We start from the raw sequence: 18,847 nt of genomic DNA on the forward strand, positions 1-18,847 counted from the left end.
TTGAGATCAGCTTACTGCATAATGTAAGAGTAGAGAAAATGCTGAAACATTTCAAAATAAACGTTTCAGTCAGGCTCAGGCGTACCGGGCATACTATGTGCAATAACAGAACACTAGTCCAATGCCAGCAACACCTGTACAATATAATATTGGGTAATGCGGTACCCTCCCCATAAATGCTATTTTAGTGTAGAACTTTAAAGACATCTTTCAGCGTAAAAAAAAATAAAAAAATTCGAATTGCAAAACTTTTACATCTAAATGAACGTCCATAACAATTAAAGCCACATGAGTCAGACAGTGCTGATTGACTCTATCGGCACCCTGTATCTCTGTATTTTGAAGCATATGGAAGTTTTAAATCTGTAGCAACACACCTGCACCGGTGCACAAGGAGCAATGCGTTTTACTTCAGTGACCGGTTTAAAGTATAGTGGAGCCAATGGAGAAGAAAATCAGGAGGTGCCCAAGAAAAGTTTCTGATGCTCCAGATACAAAAGAAACTTGGCACCCAGAGGAAGATTAGAGTCTTTAAAAAGAAAGCGATTGCATTAACAGTATTATTCCTGCCTGTTGTTTTAGCTGAGGAGCTGTTGTCCTGGACTACATGCTGTTATTCAATTAAAGCATACGTATGCATTTTCAAAACTTACTTATGATCAATTGTCATATTTTTTTATCATTAAGTCTCAGGAGGCGTATTAAACTAAATTGCTACCCTTGACAAACTTGGAAGGAAAGCTCCTGGATATAGAAATCCTTGTCGTCTTGTGTGAACAATGTGTGATTGGAGATCAGATCCTCCTTTTGATTCTTCATAAGATTGTCTTCTCTCCTGATAATAAGGCCACTTCCCCCCGTGGTGCCACAACAGTAGAGCGACCTTGTTACCAGGGTGCCGTGTGTCACAGCAGGCGAACCCAGAGGGAGAGGACGGGGTGAACAGATCATCTCCCTGCATGCCTGGCACCCGTGCCCTACCCTTCCTGCTCCCACCACAGGCCCAGTACCGGAGAGGCCGGTGCAGGGAAAGGAGCAGCTCCAGGCTCTGGAGAACATGACTCCAATTAAGCTGTGGAAGCCCGGCTCACGCTCCACTGCCTCCGCAGCCCAGTTGTCCTAGCCACGGAGACACACAGTCAACCCAAGGAAATGAACTCTGTCAGCATAGTCAAGATAGTCACTGAGAGAGTTAGATTCTGCTTTACACATGCTTTGTAGGGAAAAAGGGTTCTGGCAGAAAATTCAGATTAAACTGAGTCTAAAGTTATGATTGTTTTGATTCTAATAAAATGATGTCAAACAAATAAAAATTAAACCAAAATCCACGAGGGAAGAGCAACAGCGATCATCGCCCGTTTCCTGTTTTGAGAGGCCCGGAGAAAAAATGTGGCGCGTTAAGCACACAGTAATAGATGAGAGCGATTGAGAGGCCTCGTTTTCCCCTGTGATTAAAAATGTATGTTGCCACACGCAGCCTTTGGTGTGGAACTCTCCTGGAAAAGGAGCTGGTTAATATTCAGGCCCATGTCTGGCTAATGTCTTAAAGTGATAAATAGGAGGGGGTTGCTGCCGTTTGATTGTTCTTCACAGGCAGTCTGGGAGCAGCAGCACAGGGGGATTTAAGGTGGAGGAATCCTCTCAAAGCTCCTCATTCATTCACTCTCAGACGCCCCATCATTAATTGGGCCTGTCGACATGACTCCTCTGTACCCAGGGCCACTGGCAGCTACCATGGTGGATGAGCTTTTTAAGACAGTTCAAAAGAGTCCTTGCCTCATGAAAGGCATTCAAATTACATGAAATTGCATTCATGTCAAGCCTTGCAGGCATATTCATACAGTACACTGGCATAATGTCTTGTTTCGTGCCCTGCATATCTGTGTGACTATATAATCGTTCTCTTGGGAGCAAATCACACAATAAAGAGTGTGCTTTACGAGCTATAAACACATAATGTTTAATTTTTCAAATGGCGGTATGGATACATACAGTACATGAGAGAGAGAGGCATCAGCCAAACACAGCTCACTCGACTCGTATGTAAATATAGCAATCGTTACTAATTGAAACGAGTGGCATATAAGACCCATAAATCAGTTGTGTTTCTTGCAAAAAAGGGATCTAATTACTAATAAATAATGTCGGTGAAGATTCTCATTCATCCAGGTCGTGGTTATTCTGGTAGATTAATCGCAGCAACTGGACGCCGGATGACGGGTGAAACGTCTTCAACGAACTCAAGCAAGTCCAGTTGCTACGATTAATCTACCAGACTAATAAATAACTTTATTCTGTTGTTCCTCATTAAAACACACAGGGATCTAGTCAGTGGAAATAGAGACTTCATGAAACTTTAAAGCATAAGATAATCTTCGCCCAAAGTGCAAAATATCTACGTCTGATCAAGCAACTGAAATGCACATTAGATGAAACCTGAACGGTTCCTACCTGTAATACCGTCTGTGGCTGTTTGTCCCTTTGGCACAGTTTCCACTTTAGCAGTCATCTCCGTGCACTGTGTAACTATAGCTATGCAGGACAAGGTGAGTCCAGCCTTCAAAAACTTTGTGATTTCTACTGATGTGGAGTTGGAAGGTGATAGCAGAAGGTGGCCAGATTTGGTTCACGATGTCAACCATGTGATACTTCAGTATTTATAACCATTAGGGGCCGTATATATGTCATAAAGTACAGTGGGTTCTTTTTTCAGCGTGGCTATTGGCCTACTTCACTTCCATCCTTGTCTGACTGTTTCTTCACGCCACCAGGACTGATAGCCCTGACTTTATGTGGAAGGGTTAAACTCTTCGGGGGGCTGTTGTAGGAAACTCATATTAGATTTAACACAAATGTCTAGAAGAGGTATTTAAGGGTGGTTTATGAGTGTACAATTCAGCCCTAAAATAAACATTTAAAGTGTGAAACCCGACGCAGTGGTTCGGTTACTTAAGGAAGCCGCTGGTCCTCGGGCCACTCTTGACCTTGTAGCCTCCAGTAAAGCTGTCAGATGTTTAGCACACTCTGGCCTGAATGCCCCCTGTTTGCTTCCAAAGAGACCTCACCCGGAGCTTTAAACTCAGGCCTCAGGTGATTCCTGCTAATCTGTGCATCTCTTGTCACTTTAGCCATTCATTCGTTCTATTCGCAGTCTCACTCCTTCTCGCTCACTCTTTACATATTTCACTATCTTTTGCAATAAAGCGGTATCTTCCCATTACTTCCTTCCCTCCTCCTCCTCTCCCTGTTGTGGAAGTGGTTTCTGTTATGGCAGTGGGAAGGCTACCCGCAGCGGGAGAGATCCTAATTAACAGGCTATTCATTTGTGTGGAGCGGAGGGCTCCTGCTTTCTGAGCACTTGTTTTATGGTGGCGCTAGGGAGCCCTGTCCAGGGATTTGGAGGGGGATAATTGCCTTTGCCGCAGGCTGCAGTAATCTGGTCGGCTAATTCATTATTTTAATAAGTTAGCTTCTCCTCGGGGGTGTGCTAGCTGCGCTGCGCCTCAAACCTTGGTGGTGCACCTCGTTATTGTGGCGCTCTTTTACACTGCCGCCCGCACGGGGTTAATAACTGTTATTAGCCTCTCTCCTCAGCCTGCAATTTCTCGTTTAACTGGGGCGATTCAAACGAAACCTTTGCAAGCGTCTAATAATCAACCTCTCTGGAACCAGGGGTAATCCCTATGAAGGGGTCCATATAGTGGAGAGGGGTAATGGATGCAATCGCCTGAGTGCCTTTGCCTCCGCTCCTTTCATTATGGGTCCTGATGTTGTTTTTGTTGTTGATGCTGCTGTTGTTTTTACTCAATTCCCTCAAAATCATTTGAGGGAAGAAATATTTGCCTTGAGCAAGGGAAATGGATCAGATTTATACATACAAATAAGATGATCATTAGGTTTGCGTAACTAATGGTTTCATTTAGGCCATAATCTTCCATCTCCCTAATAGGCTATGCAGTCAGTGGGATGTGTCTGCGCGGAGGCAGGCAGGTTTAATGGCTCCAGAGTATTCAGACATTTTGTGCATCGGCTGATTAAAAACCAGTCATTTCAACAGGAAGGAAATAAAGAGAGGGCTTCATGAATGGAAGTATTCGAAAAATCCAATATTGGAGATGGTGACGGCTAGATTTTTGAAGGAACCTGCTGTTAAAATCCAATTACGAGTACAGAACAAAGTGGTTAAAGGGTTTTCAATGCAGCTATTGGATGCATTATTTCACTTTGTGACGAAAAGAGATATCCTAATTCACTTTTGAAAGAAAATACAATGTAGACAAGGCAATCCTATTATGTGTCCCTAGATATCCCCGCTTTGCATCTGCCAATGACAAACTCTATCACTGCGGCTGAAGAAGACACAACAAACAGACTGTACTTACCAAAGTAGCTCCAAATGTTCTGGTTAGAGGAGAACATTTGCTCTGAAAACTTTCATGTCATTGCATTTAACAAACTAGTGCATTCTCATTTTGTCAGGTGTACCAGAGCACATCACAAATACGGTATCTTAGTAACAATCTGTTGTGTGTTTGGTATCTTCTGTGCACAATTGGATAGTGCAGGCCTCAGTCCACATGCTCTGTGTGGCTTATCCTGTAGATTGGCTTGTTTAGCTGTCATCATGCTGTGACCTGCCAGCCACTGTGAAATGAGCTCCTGGATATTAAAGAGTCTATCTCTTCATCTATACTTAACCATAGTGGAGTGACACGTCCAGTGGCCCCGGGCCATGTAAAGGAGAGGGACAATAACATCTAGGATGGAAAAAATGTTGAAACGAGCGAGGCCATAGTCTGCGGTCAGTCATATGACTGAAAGAATAACATTTCCACTAATATGCTTTCTCAACCCAACAACAAGCTATTAAATTACCTGAAGTATTGCACAATGTTTATCCAAGAGTGTGACAGTCTGCAAATGGCTCTGCGTGATCATTTAGCACTTTTATCTGCATCTAAAAGTTAAACCTGTTCATAGCCACGGCCCCTTCTGCACACAGGAGTGGCGGTTGTGCTCCATAAAGTACGCACATGATAGTAAATGGCCTGGTTCACTATTAACTATTATCCACTTAATGTCCTTCCTGGCTTGCCACATGTGGAGCTTTGGCTGAGCACTGGCCTCTGGGGCTGCCTGCGGCTCGTTCAGGGCCATGGCTTTTCAAAGCCCACACTGCCATCTGCTAGACCAGCGTCCCTGCTCTCCTTCTTGAGCTGACGTGGCTACAGCTGGGACAGCAAAGGCCTGCGACTATCCCACACGCAGGTGTTAGCACAGCTTCATGCATATGGATACAGAGATCGCTATAGATCTCTTTGAACATACGTGGTAGCTGACACACAGCTAATAAATGCACCGCTATATGGACAGTATTGCTAAATAAATGCTGTTTGGGAGGAGTTTCCTTATTGATTTTTTTTTTCCCTCTCATGGATATATCTCATTTGACGCTCTTGTGCGTGAGGCAGTATTGATCAATGATATCAGCTGATGTTTATTGGGGAACTGCTGGAGTGGCATAGCTCAGCCCAGCAATCCTGCCCACCTTAAAGCCGCTCAACTTAGCATGACTGGCTACTAATGAGTGGTCCCTCCTCTCATCAAACAATCCTGAGTCCCTCCCTCCCGCATTCATCAATTCTCATTAGGGAAAATCATCATGTGGAATACCAACTTTTGGCCAATATTCATCACTGTCAGCCCTCATCCATAGCAGCGCAATGACAGAGGAGTGCCTAAGTAGCACTGACTTGGCTGTTTTATTCCCTAATCTCACCCTCTGTGCTTGTGGAGTCCAGGCAACTCTCTGCAGTGCACATTCCCTGACAGCAATTACTTTATGCAAAAAGAGTGGAGGAGTTCAGTGAATGGCGTGAGTGAGAATAAGCCTCCTCTGAACTCTGGCTGCTGGCCGGCTGCAGCATTCCAATAGGACCGGCTCACTTCCCCTGGACGCCAAAGGACAGCGAGGATGGAAGGGACGTGGCAGAGGACAGCTTTGCAGCAGTGTGACGGGGGGTCTTGTTCTAATACTGCACATATGATCTCATGCACACCGTATACTTCTGCTGTTGCATAATTACACTGATTCATTTCTAGTCCCAAAATGGAAAATAGTCACACAAAAAAATGAATTCTGACTTTGCATTATTGAGTTTTGTGAGCTTATTGGAAATATTTTTTTACCAGGGATGCACGATATATCGGCGACCACATCGGTATCGGTCGATATTAGTGTTTGTTCCCATATATATCGATATCAGTCCAATGAACAAATTTAGCTGATGATTGTCTAACATTAGCGCCTCCGTCTCTACATTTGATATCACTGCTATTTCACAGATGTTTTTGCTTAAATGGTCCTGGACTTAAATATGTTAAAATATGTTTAAATATGTTTTACTTTTGTTACGTACTAAAGAAGACTACATGGTCTAATTTGGTATGGGCTTCTTCTGAATAGTTTCTCACAGTCCTTACTTATACTAATTTTTCGGTGTGAACAGAAATTGAATATCGACATCGGTGATATCGGTTATCGGTGATATCAGAAATCTTGATATCGGTATCGGCCAGAAATTTTAATATCGTGCGTCACTAATTTTTACTTAATGAAATGTTGGATTTTTTTGTTATATTTTGGCCTTTAATATTTGATAGTACAGTGAAGAGAGAGACAGGAAAGTGGCGGAGAAGAATGGGGGGAAGGACTTGCAGCAAAGGGTCATGAGTGGGACTCGAACTCACAACTACTGCATCGGGGACTTCAGTCCTTGTACATGGGAAGCCAGCTCAACCAGATGAGCTATCGCAGTGCCCAAAGTGTTGGACATTTTAAGTAGGACACTATATTGCCTTCTTGTGTAGAGTCGGATGATTTGTGCCACTCTCAGAACCAGCAGCCAGATAGATTAGCCTAACGGAAAGACTGGCAGAGCTAGTGTAGCTGGTATCAAAAATGTGCCCATCAACACCTCTAAAGTTCACTAATCACAAAGCCATCACATGCTGGCTTTTCTTGGCTGTGCATAGCAACTTCGTCTCTATTACCCAGAAAATCCAACAATTCCTTCAAACAACACCTGCATCTTTATTTCCCCCACTAACCAGATCCATCTACCCTTTAGGAGCTTATCTACGTCACAGACAGATTGCCTTCGCCAGCAGTGTGTTCCCCCTCCTGTAAAAATAGCTTGTGTGTGTCATTCTCATAACAGCAGCGGGATCGATACATTCATTCCCATTTTAGCTGCTCTGCCCCCTTTGCCCACCCACGCCTGAGAATAGGACAGCTTGCAAAACCCAGCCGCCATGTCAGCTAATCACAGCCCTATTGCTTCAGTCGTCCGTGCCCCATCGTTGGCCCACACCGGCTGCCTGCCCAGCACAGCTAGAGATTCTACCCAGAGGTCAGTGGGCTGGCCAGCTTGTCTCAGTCCAAACTCCCCTCCTGCCAGGTGGATCAGAGGGAGGCTAGCGGTTCGCCGCTCTGCTGAGAAAATGAGATCACACCGCCACAATAGGGGGGCTGCCTTTGGAAGACCTTCATACCAGGCTATATATACTAAGATAATAGTGGAAAACCATTTGCATCAACCAAGGGAACATTATAATAAATCAGGCACCGAGATAAATTCTCTTAATGCTTGGCGGTAACAGGTGTTAACTGACACTCAATTATTGTCATTTAGCCGCAGCGACGGCGCTAAAGAAGGCTTCTCCGTTTTGTTATGAAGCTCCAGCTCTACACCATCTTTTATACACTTTAATTTGTCTTTGCAAACTTTTCATTTCAAAAACCCTGCAGAGCTTCTGGATGCGAACGGGCACATTTGCTGCTATTATTCAACTCGGAGCTGCTGCAGATTGTACAGATGTGGAGCCAGTTAGGGGTGTATTTTTGACCCTTGTTCCTCGTTGCATTCTGCGACCAGCGCATCAGTAATTCATGCAGCAGCAACACGCGTGCGCGCAAACACACACGGATGCAGATTGTGTGGAGGAACCTTGGAGGGCAACATATGATGGCCCGAGGCGGTGTCTCTGTGGTCGAGGCATCAGTCACTTCCCTCAGGGCTGCCAGTGAAAACATAAATAAACAGCATTCCTCCTCTGCAGGGAAGCATTCAAGGAAACTTACTCAATATACGGCAGTTATCAAACTGTGCAGCGGGGCGAGGAGGGGCTTGGGAACCTAAAACTGGTAGTAAAGCTTAATTGATGCAATTAACGAGGAAACGATAAACAAACAAGTGTGCCAGCAAAGTGCAGAGATTCAGTTTAGCGGGATTTAATGTGAAAGCAGCGTTTAAAATACAAGATGGACAGATTTTTGGCAGAAAATCGTGTCAGTCGAGACAAAAACATGAAGACATTTATCTCTGTTGAGAGCTTTGTGATGAGAAGCGTCTAGTTGGTGTTGATCATAAATTATTACAGCTTGTGTTTCCCTAAAACTGCTGAAAAAATGGAAGAGGTTTAACCAGAAAGTTGATGAGGAGGAAATGATGCAGCAAATCAAAGGAGTAGTTCAGCATTTTGGGAAACAGCACTCCCCCATGGTTCAGTCTTTATGCTGTGGCTTCAGATATTTCCCACAATCTTGAACTATTTAAGTTGTGAGCTGATCTCGTGTCTCCGTGGCGTCCTCTCATCCTGAGATGATGACTATAAGCTCGCTGAGGGATATTCCCACCAGAACATGTCGCGGTGAAGCCCGTCCAGTAAATTAGGGCAGTGAAATACACACATGTGGGCTGCACGGATGCATACAAATTATAGAAGTAACACACACAGTAAAGGTTACTGTGAACAGTGCAGCAGCGTAGCCGTATATACTGTAGGTACACACCTGACCTAAGTCCTTCATCTCGCAGCCATATAGAGCACCTGAACTTTTTCTGGGCTTGATAGATGGACAGCAGAATATCCCAGAGGGAGCGGTGATTAAACAGGAAGTATGGAGAGTCACTGAGCAGACCAGGAGCTGGCTGACCCCTCCTTCTCAGCCGCTGACTGATCTGCTGCTGCTGAGACCAGAAGAGAGGAGGGAAAGAATGAAAGGGAGCCATAGATTACCAATAAAGTCAATACGGCATTGTGTTACATTTGCCCTCTGACCTAAGCAGGGTTACTAGCTCTGATATCCTTATTGCGATATCTAACAGGACTATTGGATTTGAGGATCTAACCGGACTGTTGGAGGACACGATCATAATTTATCTGTATTCAACAACTGGATGTCTTCTCGGGATTTTTTTTTGCTGATGCTCTGATTAGAGAATTATTAGATTACCGCTGAACCGTATCAAACAGCGATCATCTGGAGGACGCTTTTTGTTACACGTTTTTATAAATTGAAAAAATAAAAAAGCCAGATGAACAAATGTAGATTTGTTTTGTTTTCTGACATATTTCATGTCATGTCTCATTTACGTGGAATTCTCACATTAGCATGCAGATTATTCAGAAGTGATCTTGCAGTCACTTTATCAAAGCGTTATCTCTTCGTACCTAATTGAAATTCTAGTCACAGTCAATGAAAACCTTGTTTCAACATATACCATATCAGCACGCCGTCTATACAGTAATGCCGCGGCGCTGAAATCTGCCTTAGACCTGCTACTTTAATTCATCTCCAGCATTCCATGTTTAATTTTTAGCCTTGGCTGCCCGCTGGGACTTTAACCCTTTCTGCTGTCTCATTTTAATCGGATGCTTTTTTGTTAAATGTTTAACTTAAATTGGGAGCCTCATAAATATTCCAAATCACTCGTCCTGTGTTTGATGAGGAAATGAGCCTCGTACCCGCCGTGATTCCCCAGGCAGGCAGAGAGGGCGGAGGAGGAAAAAAAAAAAAAAAAAACCCTACAACTTAACTCTTGGAACTAGACCTGTGCGGCGCTCTGACAGCCTACATTAGCAAGCGGCAAATTGTTTTAACAATGTGAGGGCCGCCTTTGTGTCGAGATAATGATGATATCTCTTTTCTGTGGCGCTACATGCTACTGAGGTAATCATAAAGGTCTCTACTGTCATCACTGCCTGAGAGCACCTTTTATGGTCTAAAGGGACAACAGCTTGTGCTGAATACGAATCTCGCCGCTCGATTATAGACTTTACATGTAAGCGCGATGATCCCGGGTGATGTTGTGGCACAGTTTTGATATCTGTTGAAGCAAATTAGACAAAGGTATTACGATAATATTTAGATCTTTTTTTTTTTTTCCCCAAGACTGGTGACATAATGTTGGTGCACGGACAGTTTAGTTAATATCGTAACTCCCCAGCAAAGGTCAAGCAGCTCTGACCTTTGAGTTAGTCAGATAGGCGAGGGCCTGTTCCAGAGTTTCTCTTTTTCTGTCTATCTTTCCCTCCCATGGCTCTGTGGTCATTAATCTTCCACACAGGTGCTGAGGACTCCTGACCCTCTGCTCCACTTCCTCCATTAGCACCATGACAGCTCCACGGTAAGGTTCATATACCCAACCATATTTCCATCCCTCTTCTCCCACACCGCTCCGACGAGCGAACAAGAAGCCGCCGTGTCCCCTTCCCCTCCTCAAAAGTTAAATGACAGTTGTGTAAGTGCAGCTTTATCATCCGGTCACAGAAGTGGCAGATTCAGATTCAGGAAAAATAAGTTTGTTGGCTGTGGTCTCGATTTAATAAACAGGAAGTGGTGCATGTACACTGGTGTGCACAATTAATGAGGAGCAGCAGTAGCAATGACTGAATTTATACCAAAAATATTATTAGTATTCAAGGCTATAATGACTGAAATGATTTGAGAATCCATCAAGTTGCTTCGTATTATTATTTTAAACGGAAAACAAAATGGAAAGTTCACAGATCACAAGGGCTGAGTGACTGCGACCCTTGCAGAGCGCCTTACAGATCTATAGATCAAAGTAACAGCTGATGCAACATTACATCATCTACGCGTGTCAGTCTCATCCAATGCAATCCGTACGACATGTTGCAGAAGATTATTCAGACTACAATCACATGTTTTAAGGGGCGATGCACTAAACACCAGTGAACAAGCCATTGAAATATAGTTTATGCACTACTACATTAAGTCATTTTAGCCACTAGTATATGTATCTAACTATAAAAGATAGCCCTGTTGGTTCAATATAAGAAAATTCAAACTGACATATTTATCTTTATGCTACATTTTCAAACCAATCTTTGAACTTTTAGCCCTGCAGGAGCCATTTTGGTCCAGTGCTGCTGGTTCATTTAAAGGCCTTCATCAGCCAATTTGAATGGTGTGCCGATATCGTCATGCATCCCTCAAGTAGTGTTTTCATTTTTGTATTATTACATTTTTAAAAACTACTGACAGTTGTAAACATTATATCTCACATAACATTCATTTAGCAGATCCCTGTGCACGACAGGATTTACAGTAAGTCCGTCTATCCTCTCTGAAATGAAGTCCTGCATTCAAAATTTTACTTCTTAATAAGTTCTGAAGTCAGGCTACACTTGTGCAGTTAATATTGTAATTTTCCAACGACAGGACTCTGCCATTTGACCAAAAGTCTCAAAATATCTCAGAATTTTGTCTAACAGTAAGAAGCAAGTGTATTCCCAGCTGTCAAACAGATGTAGTGGAGCAAAAAGTGCAATGTTTTCCTCTAAAATGTGGCTGTTTGGAAGCATAAAGTTGAAGAAAATGGAGTAAAGTACCTCCAAATATCAAACAAATATCTTTAGAAACTCTGCATTGTAGCAGGAGTCTCTCAATCAAACAACTTTCTCAGTACAATAATTCGCAGACAGCTTGAAGAAACGTACTACGCACGACTCTGACGAACAGCAGCCTCTGTGCTGTACTCCAGCATCGTAACGATAATGTGACAAGACCATGACAAGACTTCTCAGCTCCAGAACAATACGCCAGCTCTCTTCGGAGGCTCTTATTTTCATCAGCGCGTCTCCTGATACGTCCCTGTCAGAGTTGTGAATCTGTGCCATGTTCTGGGGTCGCGACCTCGCCGCCGTAGCCGCCTCCTGCACCGAGTTTCTGTTCCCCCCCACCCCACCCCCCTGCAGAACAGCTGGACTGGCAAACACACATGTGGACATTTACACATTCTCACATCACACAGCAGACATACCCCTGCATTAACACATGCGGGCGCTTGTTTAACATATGCAGCATCTCTGTGCATTCTCTCACAGGCCGCCGCCATACGCCCAGGCCCAAGGCAAAGGAAAACACAAATGTCAGTCAGGATGGGGAAAGGTTACAGGGAAGCCAAGAGCTCAATACTGTTAATTTGCTCCCCGGGGTTCAAGGAGTGGGTCGACTAACTCGGGAGATATATCCAAAATACCATCTCCTCCGGCAGTGTGCAGCCATCTATCATACAGAACTTTGACAAAGATAGTCTTCATGGCATAGATGGTTGGATTATAAACGACCTAAAACATTTACAAAATCTTGTGCATGGTTGGAAAAATAATAAAAATAATATCTCAGAGGTGAAACTAAAAATCTATACGATGTCAGTGGTCGCTAAAAGAAAACCTGCTCCTATGTAAACCTTTTTTTTTTTCTAAATTGGGGGAAAAAAGTCAAGTTTTATTGTAATATAGTAAATTAAAAACATATTCTGACCATTATATGGGATCGTCTGAGGAATCTGTTCCACAAACGCATCTTGATAAACTGAAGCTGATAGCAAGACATGCTTTGCCATATTTTGCTTATGACTGATACGATTATTTAATTGGTTTCAACTATTTGTGCTATTTTCTTATCGTATGCGTTTCCTGCTTTGCTTTCTGTATTAAATTTTCCAGTTCTAGTTCCTTAATAACACCCCCCCGCATTGCTTTTGCGTTATTCTACAGTTATTTCACTGAATCCTTTAATCAAACTTCAGCATGACTTAAATAAAACTGTTGTGTCGAGTCAAATATCCAGATAATTCACTATGAAATGAACACTTCCACGCCGGGTGTCCTTTTGCGGCGTGAACGTGCGGGCGTGCGAGGTGTGTGTATATATATTCCTGGTGGTCCCATCCAGACGGTGTGTCTGACTTTCAACATGTCTCTCCTCCCCATCTCACTGAGGTCACCTCGTTGGTATCGCAAGCGCAGCAGTCACATTGTGCTTCAATGCAGACAGATTGCTTATAATAACCGTTAGAGACCTTTCATTTTTCCCTGTCAGCGATTTGCAGGATAATTTTGGCACCCTTTAAGGATTCAACTCCCCCTAATAAGAGGATAAAAATAAACAAGCTAGTTGTTGAAGTACTATATTGGGATGGCATAATCCCATTTACAAGTCTGAACGCACTCTGGCCAATAAAATCAGACCCCAGCAACGTTGTTATATGTGGCAATTTTCACCATTTCTAAAACAAGAAATGACTGAGAGCCAGGCTTTCAGACTGCCAGGATTTACTAAATGGATGAAACGTCACTCTCCAAATTTCATTACTAAAGACCTACAGCGAAAAATGCCTAGTCAATTCATGTACCATAACAAATATTAGGTACGTTTATTTTTGGTTCAGCTATTGACCACTTTGGCGACAGATTACATTATGAGTCTATTTTAATTTACTATATAGCTGTTTAAAAACAAGTTTCGGATTCTGCAGAAGTGGGCCATATCGATTCCCCCGCGGCGAGCCGTGCTGGAGCTTCGCCGTCCATCCATCGAGTCAGAGCCGATCTGACACACACCTGCACTGTCTGCTGGTACACTTCATTTGTTCTCTTCCTTTTGATTTCCATTAAAAAGAGGAAATGTGGTTTCCGCCACGAAACGCAGATACTCAAAGACGTTCGGCGGGGCTGCGAGATTAGGTAAATTAATCAAGTGATGAAAGTTTGAGAAGAGAACGCAACAAAAAAGGTGATGCATGGAAAGAGAATACAAAGTATTGTAGGGTGAGATAGAAATGAGTCGGGCGAATTAATCAACAGGGGGCTGAAGGACAGAGGTTGAAGGAGTAAACTAATGTCGGTGCTGCCTCGAGTGAGGTGGACATTTAAAAAAACATAGCCGGAGATCAATACACACAAGGCTATCTCTGTTGATAAGATCTATCCATTACTGTCTTCAAAGTTGGAACACATTTAATTCTGCTTTCTGATTAAAATAACTCAAACATATCTACCTTCTATGAAAAGAAAAACGCTGGAGTTAATGGGAAAAGAGTGTGACAAGTCCTGTTTTTTTTTTACAAGTGTGAATTACCATCCTCACAATGTATAGCCTGCAGTGTGTGTTAATAATACGTGATGATAACCTATAAAACGCTGACAGAAGATGGGGGTTCATTCACGGAGACTGGCAAACAGATAAAAAAAAAAAAAGAGGAAATGTGTGGCATTAATTCCAGGCCTCTATTTATCCCATTTCCTATACTCTCTCTTTATGTATCTAATATTTCTAATTTACCACCGTCCAGGAAAAGTGACACAAGAAGCCATAAATTCCCTTCTAATTCCAAATAATTCCGATTACATGGACGAGTAGTTTTCAATCAGAAAGATAATCTGGATGATAGATGGTGGGATAATTGGCTGTCTCTGCCACGTAAATATTGTGTCGTTCTATTAATCTTGCCGAATGAAGTGTCAAGCTGTCACTCATTCGTCAAACTGAATTAGGAAATATAACGAATAAATAAATGCATGCGGGTGGCAGTGGGAATGTGTGTGTGTGTGTGCTTCTTTGCATGTGTTTGCGTGTGAGATGAGATGAGATGAGATGAGATGAGAGCTGCAGTGGTCCTGAGTCAAAGGAGGAGACGGGAATAGATGAACGAGGTGGCCGACGTGAGCTTTAGTGCATCGTTTTTAGAGGAAGTGAAAGACAGAGAGGGGAAAAACAGAAACGTTATAGAGGCCTCACTTCCCCTTCAGCACGTATAAAATCATCTGGAGTATTACACATGTTAAAACATCACCGGCTAACAATACGCCTGCGCTTAATCTTGCCAAAGGCGTTTTTTTTATCAGGACATATAGCTTCAGTATTACATTGTCTTTTCTGTCCCAGGGTCTGTATCTGTCATATGTCAAAAGCAGTTGCAGAATATTTTATGCAGCCATCCGGTGAGTAGCTGTTTTCAGTCTCAAGAGGAAGAAAGGCCAGTTGTTCAAATAAAGTGGCGAGGAAATGCACGGCGGCGACACGTGACGCAGGTTTACTCTGTGTTTGAAAGCTAAACACATGAAAAGAGGGAAGCCATGTGGGAATCTGTTCTATATATATATAATTAATGTGTGAGAGGGCATATTTTTTCTATCATTCAAGAGGTGATAAATATCTTATCTACTCTTTAACCTGTAGGACAGGAAGATAAAAAAAAATCAAGCAGTGACATCCTCTTAATTTAATTTATAAAGATCATAATTAACGACCTGCAGGCTGCAGGAGACCCCATTTCAGACTGGAGACAGAGAGGACCTCAGCCGTAAGAATAAAAATGAAGTTTTCATTGAATTCTGAATTAAATCTCAAATATCAGTAATTTCACAGAAAAGGTCAGCTCTAATGGAGTTCCTCCCTGCTTTTTAATATCTCATATCTCTCTTGAAGGCGTCTACCTGGCGTGACGTGAGGGCCGCTAATTGTGGCCGGTTAATTAATGAAACCATCAGGTGTTTGCAAAGGCAAACAAAGAGCCCAGCTCTCCTAAATCATCGGTGCCCTTCGACATGGTTATTATCTGGCGGCAGGTGAACCCCAGCCTTGACGCATGACAGATTAGATCTTCTCAGAGGATGGGCCGTCCATTTATCTGCCTGATAAACTCAGAGCCTCTCTCCATTTTCAATCATCAGAAAGGAAATGAGATTAACAATCTAATGATGCCGGCGCGCCCGCACACACACGCACACACACATAAAACAATGCTCATGAGCAAATGTCCATTTATCGCAGCTTTGATTACGAGCACGGGGGGGAGAAAAAGCATCTTGGGTGATATATGATCAAATTATTTATGATAAATCAGAAAACAGGGATCTTGTTTTTTTTTTTATTTTATTATTTGATGCGGGATTCTCTCCGTTTCCATTCTGCCCGCTCTGCTGTGTCCCTGTTAAATCACACAGTGCGGCGTGGGTTCACACTGTTCCACAGAGGTCCGGGCCTGTCATTTCACAGCTTCCATTCCTCAGACCTAAATTTACAGTGCAGGGCTTGTGTATCCCGCCGTACTCTCCCCCCTCTCTCTCTTGTGGGTCAGCCCCTCCCCTGCTGTCCCTGACACGCATAGCAAGCATCCTGGCCCTCGTAAAGCTGACATCTTCACTAAACTATGCTAACAAGGCCGTAGTGATTTGTATATGCACAGCCTGGTGGCACGTGGAATTGGGGGCAGGGGTGCTGTGGAGGATTGGTGGAGGTGGAGGGGATCACGGGTGGAATCTACACATGTGGCAAGGGCAGTGAATCAAAGCAGCGCCGCCGCAAAGGTTCCACAGACAAACATAACAAAAATACATATGCGAGGGTTCACGTGGTGCGAGGTGACAGAACAGGCAACCCCTGGGTCCGCGGGAGCAGGTCCATAGAACATTTCAGCTCCCCGATTCCTTCCCCGCGCCGGGATTTATAGACTTCAGGCTGAATGGCTGGTGCAGGTGCAGAGCAGAGACAACTGCTCTGCTCTGCTGATGCAATATATTACCGAGCAACAAACATCAGCCGGGGTGTCAACACAAACAACTCTTATTATTTAAGGCTGTGTCTTTTAAAGGTGATGAGCTTGAATGGCCGGGACGGTGCAATCAAGTTGGGGGGCTTGAATGTTGTGTTGGCGTTATTTACGAGAACTGAGCGGTTGATGAATTGAGTTATTTTGTTCTCCTCGTGTGAAGTTAGATTAAGCAGAAAGTAAACAACTAATATATAATGAAACACATTTTATCCGCTGAAGAAAGCGGCTGGATTGTTTTTTTTTTTAAAGCTGATAGAAGATGGTGCAGGTTGATCAGTGCAGGCCTCTGGTTGTCATGCTTTGCGTCTATTAATACCTGTAGTCGCGAGCTGGAGGACAGCGACCTGTCCGCCGCTCACCGGCTGGTGATTGAAGACCCTTCGTGCTCTTTTACTGCCCCGACAGGTGAGGCTTATTTGAGGGCATCGCTGAGAGCAGCGGTCCAGTCGTGACCCGTCCGCTGCTAATTCGAGAGACTCACAGTTAAAATTATATTACGCTTCATTAAAACACACTTCTTTTTTATCTGTGTAGGAATGACATTCAGGAGGTGCTTGGTTAATAAGATCAGTCCGCTGAAAGATCCTCAAATTTCCAGGAAGTCTTGAGGTAAATCTTTTAACACAACAAGAATCTGCAGAAGCTTTTTTTCATCCTTTTACTGTCCGAACGCACGCTTTAGGACAGAATCAATACATTGCATTTTGAATTGAAAGATCATTAAAAGAAAAACAAAAAAAATCTGCCACTTGTGCACCAAATTAGATCCTTTCTTTATTCTTTCTGTCCTTTTCCATAAACACGTCACAATTTTAGATGCACTAATTCTAAGCAAACAGTACTTAACACATAGATGAAATGTAACTAAGTACATTTACTAGAGTATTTCCTTTTCATTGCACTCCGCTGCATTTTCCACCACATTTACCTTCACTGCTGTAGTTATTAGATACTTTACAGATAAAAAAACAACATATGAAGTGCCAAAAAGCTCCATTTCTACCAACCACAATAGCAAAATACAACTTATTATAATATGTACGTGCTATTAACGATACTTGTTCCGTGAACCTCTCGCGATAATTACAAAAAAATCAACTGCAGCTGCTCTTGAGATAACTACAGCTGAGTCTTTTGCTTCAATATTTACCAAAAAAATAATTCACTACAATCTGCATAGCCGTGCTCCTCTCTGTCTGACTGTAAGCATCTCTTTCTCCCTCCGGGGTCAGCAGGTAGCGAGTCGGTACAAGCGAACGAGAGAGAGCGCCTGATCTCCCGCGAGCGAGGCTGTCAGCGTGGCCCTGAGTGGGCTGTGTGGAGCTTCTGTCGGAGAGTGTCAGATTTCCACGGCCCACACTGTGGCCCTCTGTCCTGCTCATGGCTGCAGCTCAATGGCCCCTTTGATGGGCCACCCGAGGCCTTTCATCGTGCACCTTGCCACGGAGCCCGGGGGCCGGGAGGGGTTGTGCCGCACAACACCTGGCAGGTATGTAAAACCACGTGCCCGAGAACAAAACAAAAGCCACTCTGTCGAGCGTTTATTGGAAATTAATTTCCTCCCTCCGATCTTTTTTTTTTTTTTTGCATTCATAAAACGGAAAAGAACAGGATGATCCGGGAGGCAGACAAGACGTAAGGATGAGTTCCTTACCGAGGTAATCGCAGGGAACTGTGCATTTTATATTAAGATCAGGCGCATCCGGCTTCAGATCACTGAAAAATGATTCAACACTAGAGTTAGTTTTTGTGTTTGACAGTCTGTTTGAAAAAGATTGCGGCCATGAATTGTTTTCACCACAGGAGACAATGAAAGCTTCGCAATGATGGAGTCACGGGAGCTCAAAAATCTACACCCGTTTTCAATCACACACTACAAGAGCGTAAATTGGACCGTCGCATTTGTCTCAGGTCTTATCTCACTTGGCCCTCGCTAGTTCCCATACACCTGCCTCCTGCTTCCCCCCATCTGTACCCTTCCACTCATTTGCCCCTGCCCCATATACAGCAGGCCCATCCCTGGGATCATCCTCCTTCCTCCCTTATCTGCAGTTCAAAGTCTGTTGACTGAATTATCTCCGGACGGTAAGAGAGAAAGGAAACAACTGTCGGCAGCTCTCCGTCAGCCGGACAGAAAC

Source organism: Stegastes partitus, unplaced genomic scaffold, assembly GCF_000690725.1.
Source record: "Stegastes partitus isolate 25-593 unplaced genomic scaffold, Stegastes_partitus-1.0.2 Scaffold8, whole genome shotgun sequence".
Taxonomy (NCBI): domain Eukaryota; kingdom Metazoa; phylum Chordata; class Actinopteri; family Pomacentridae; genus Stegastes; species Stegastes partitus.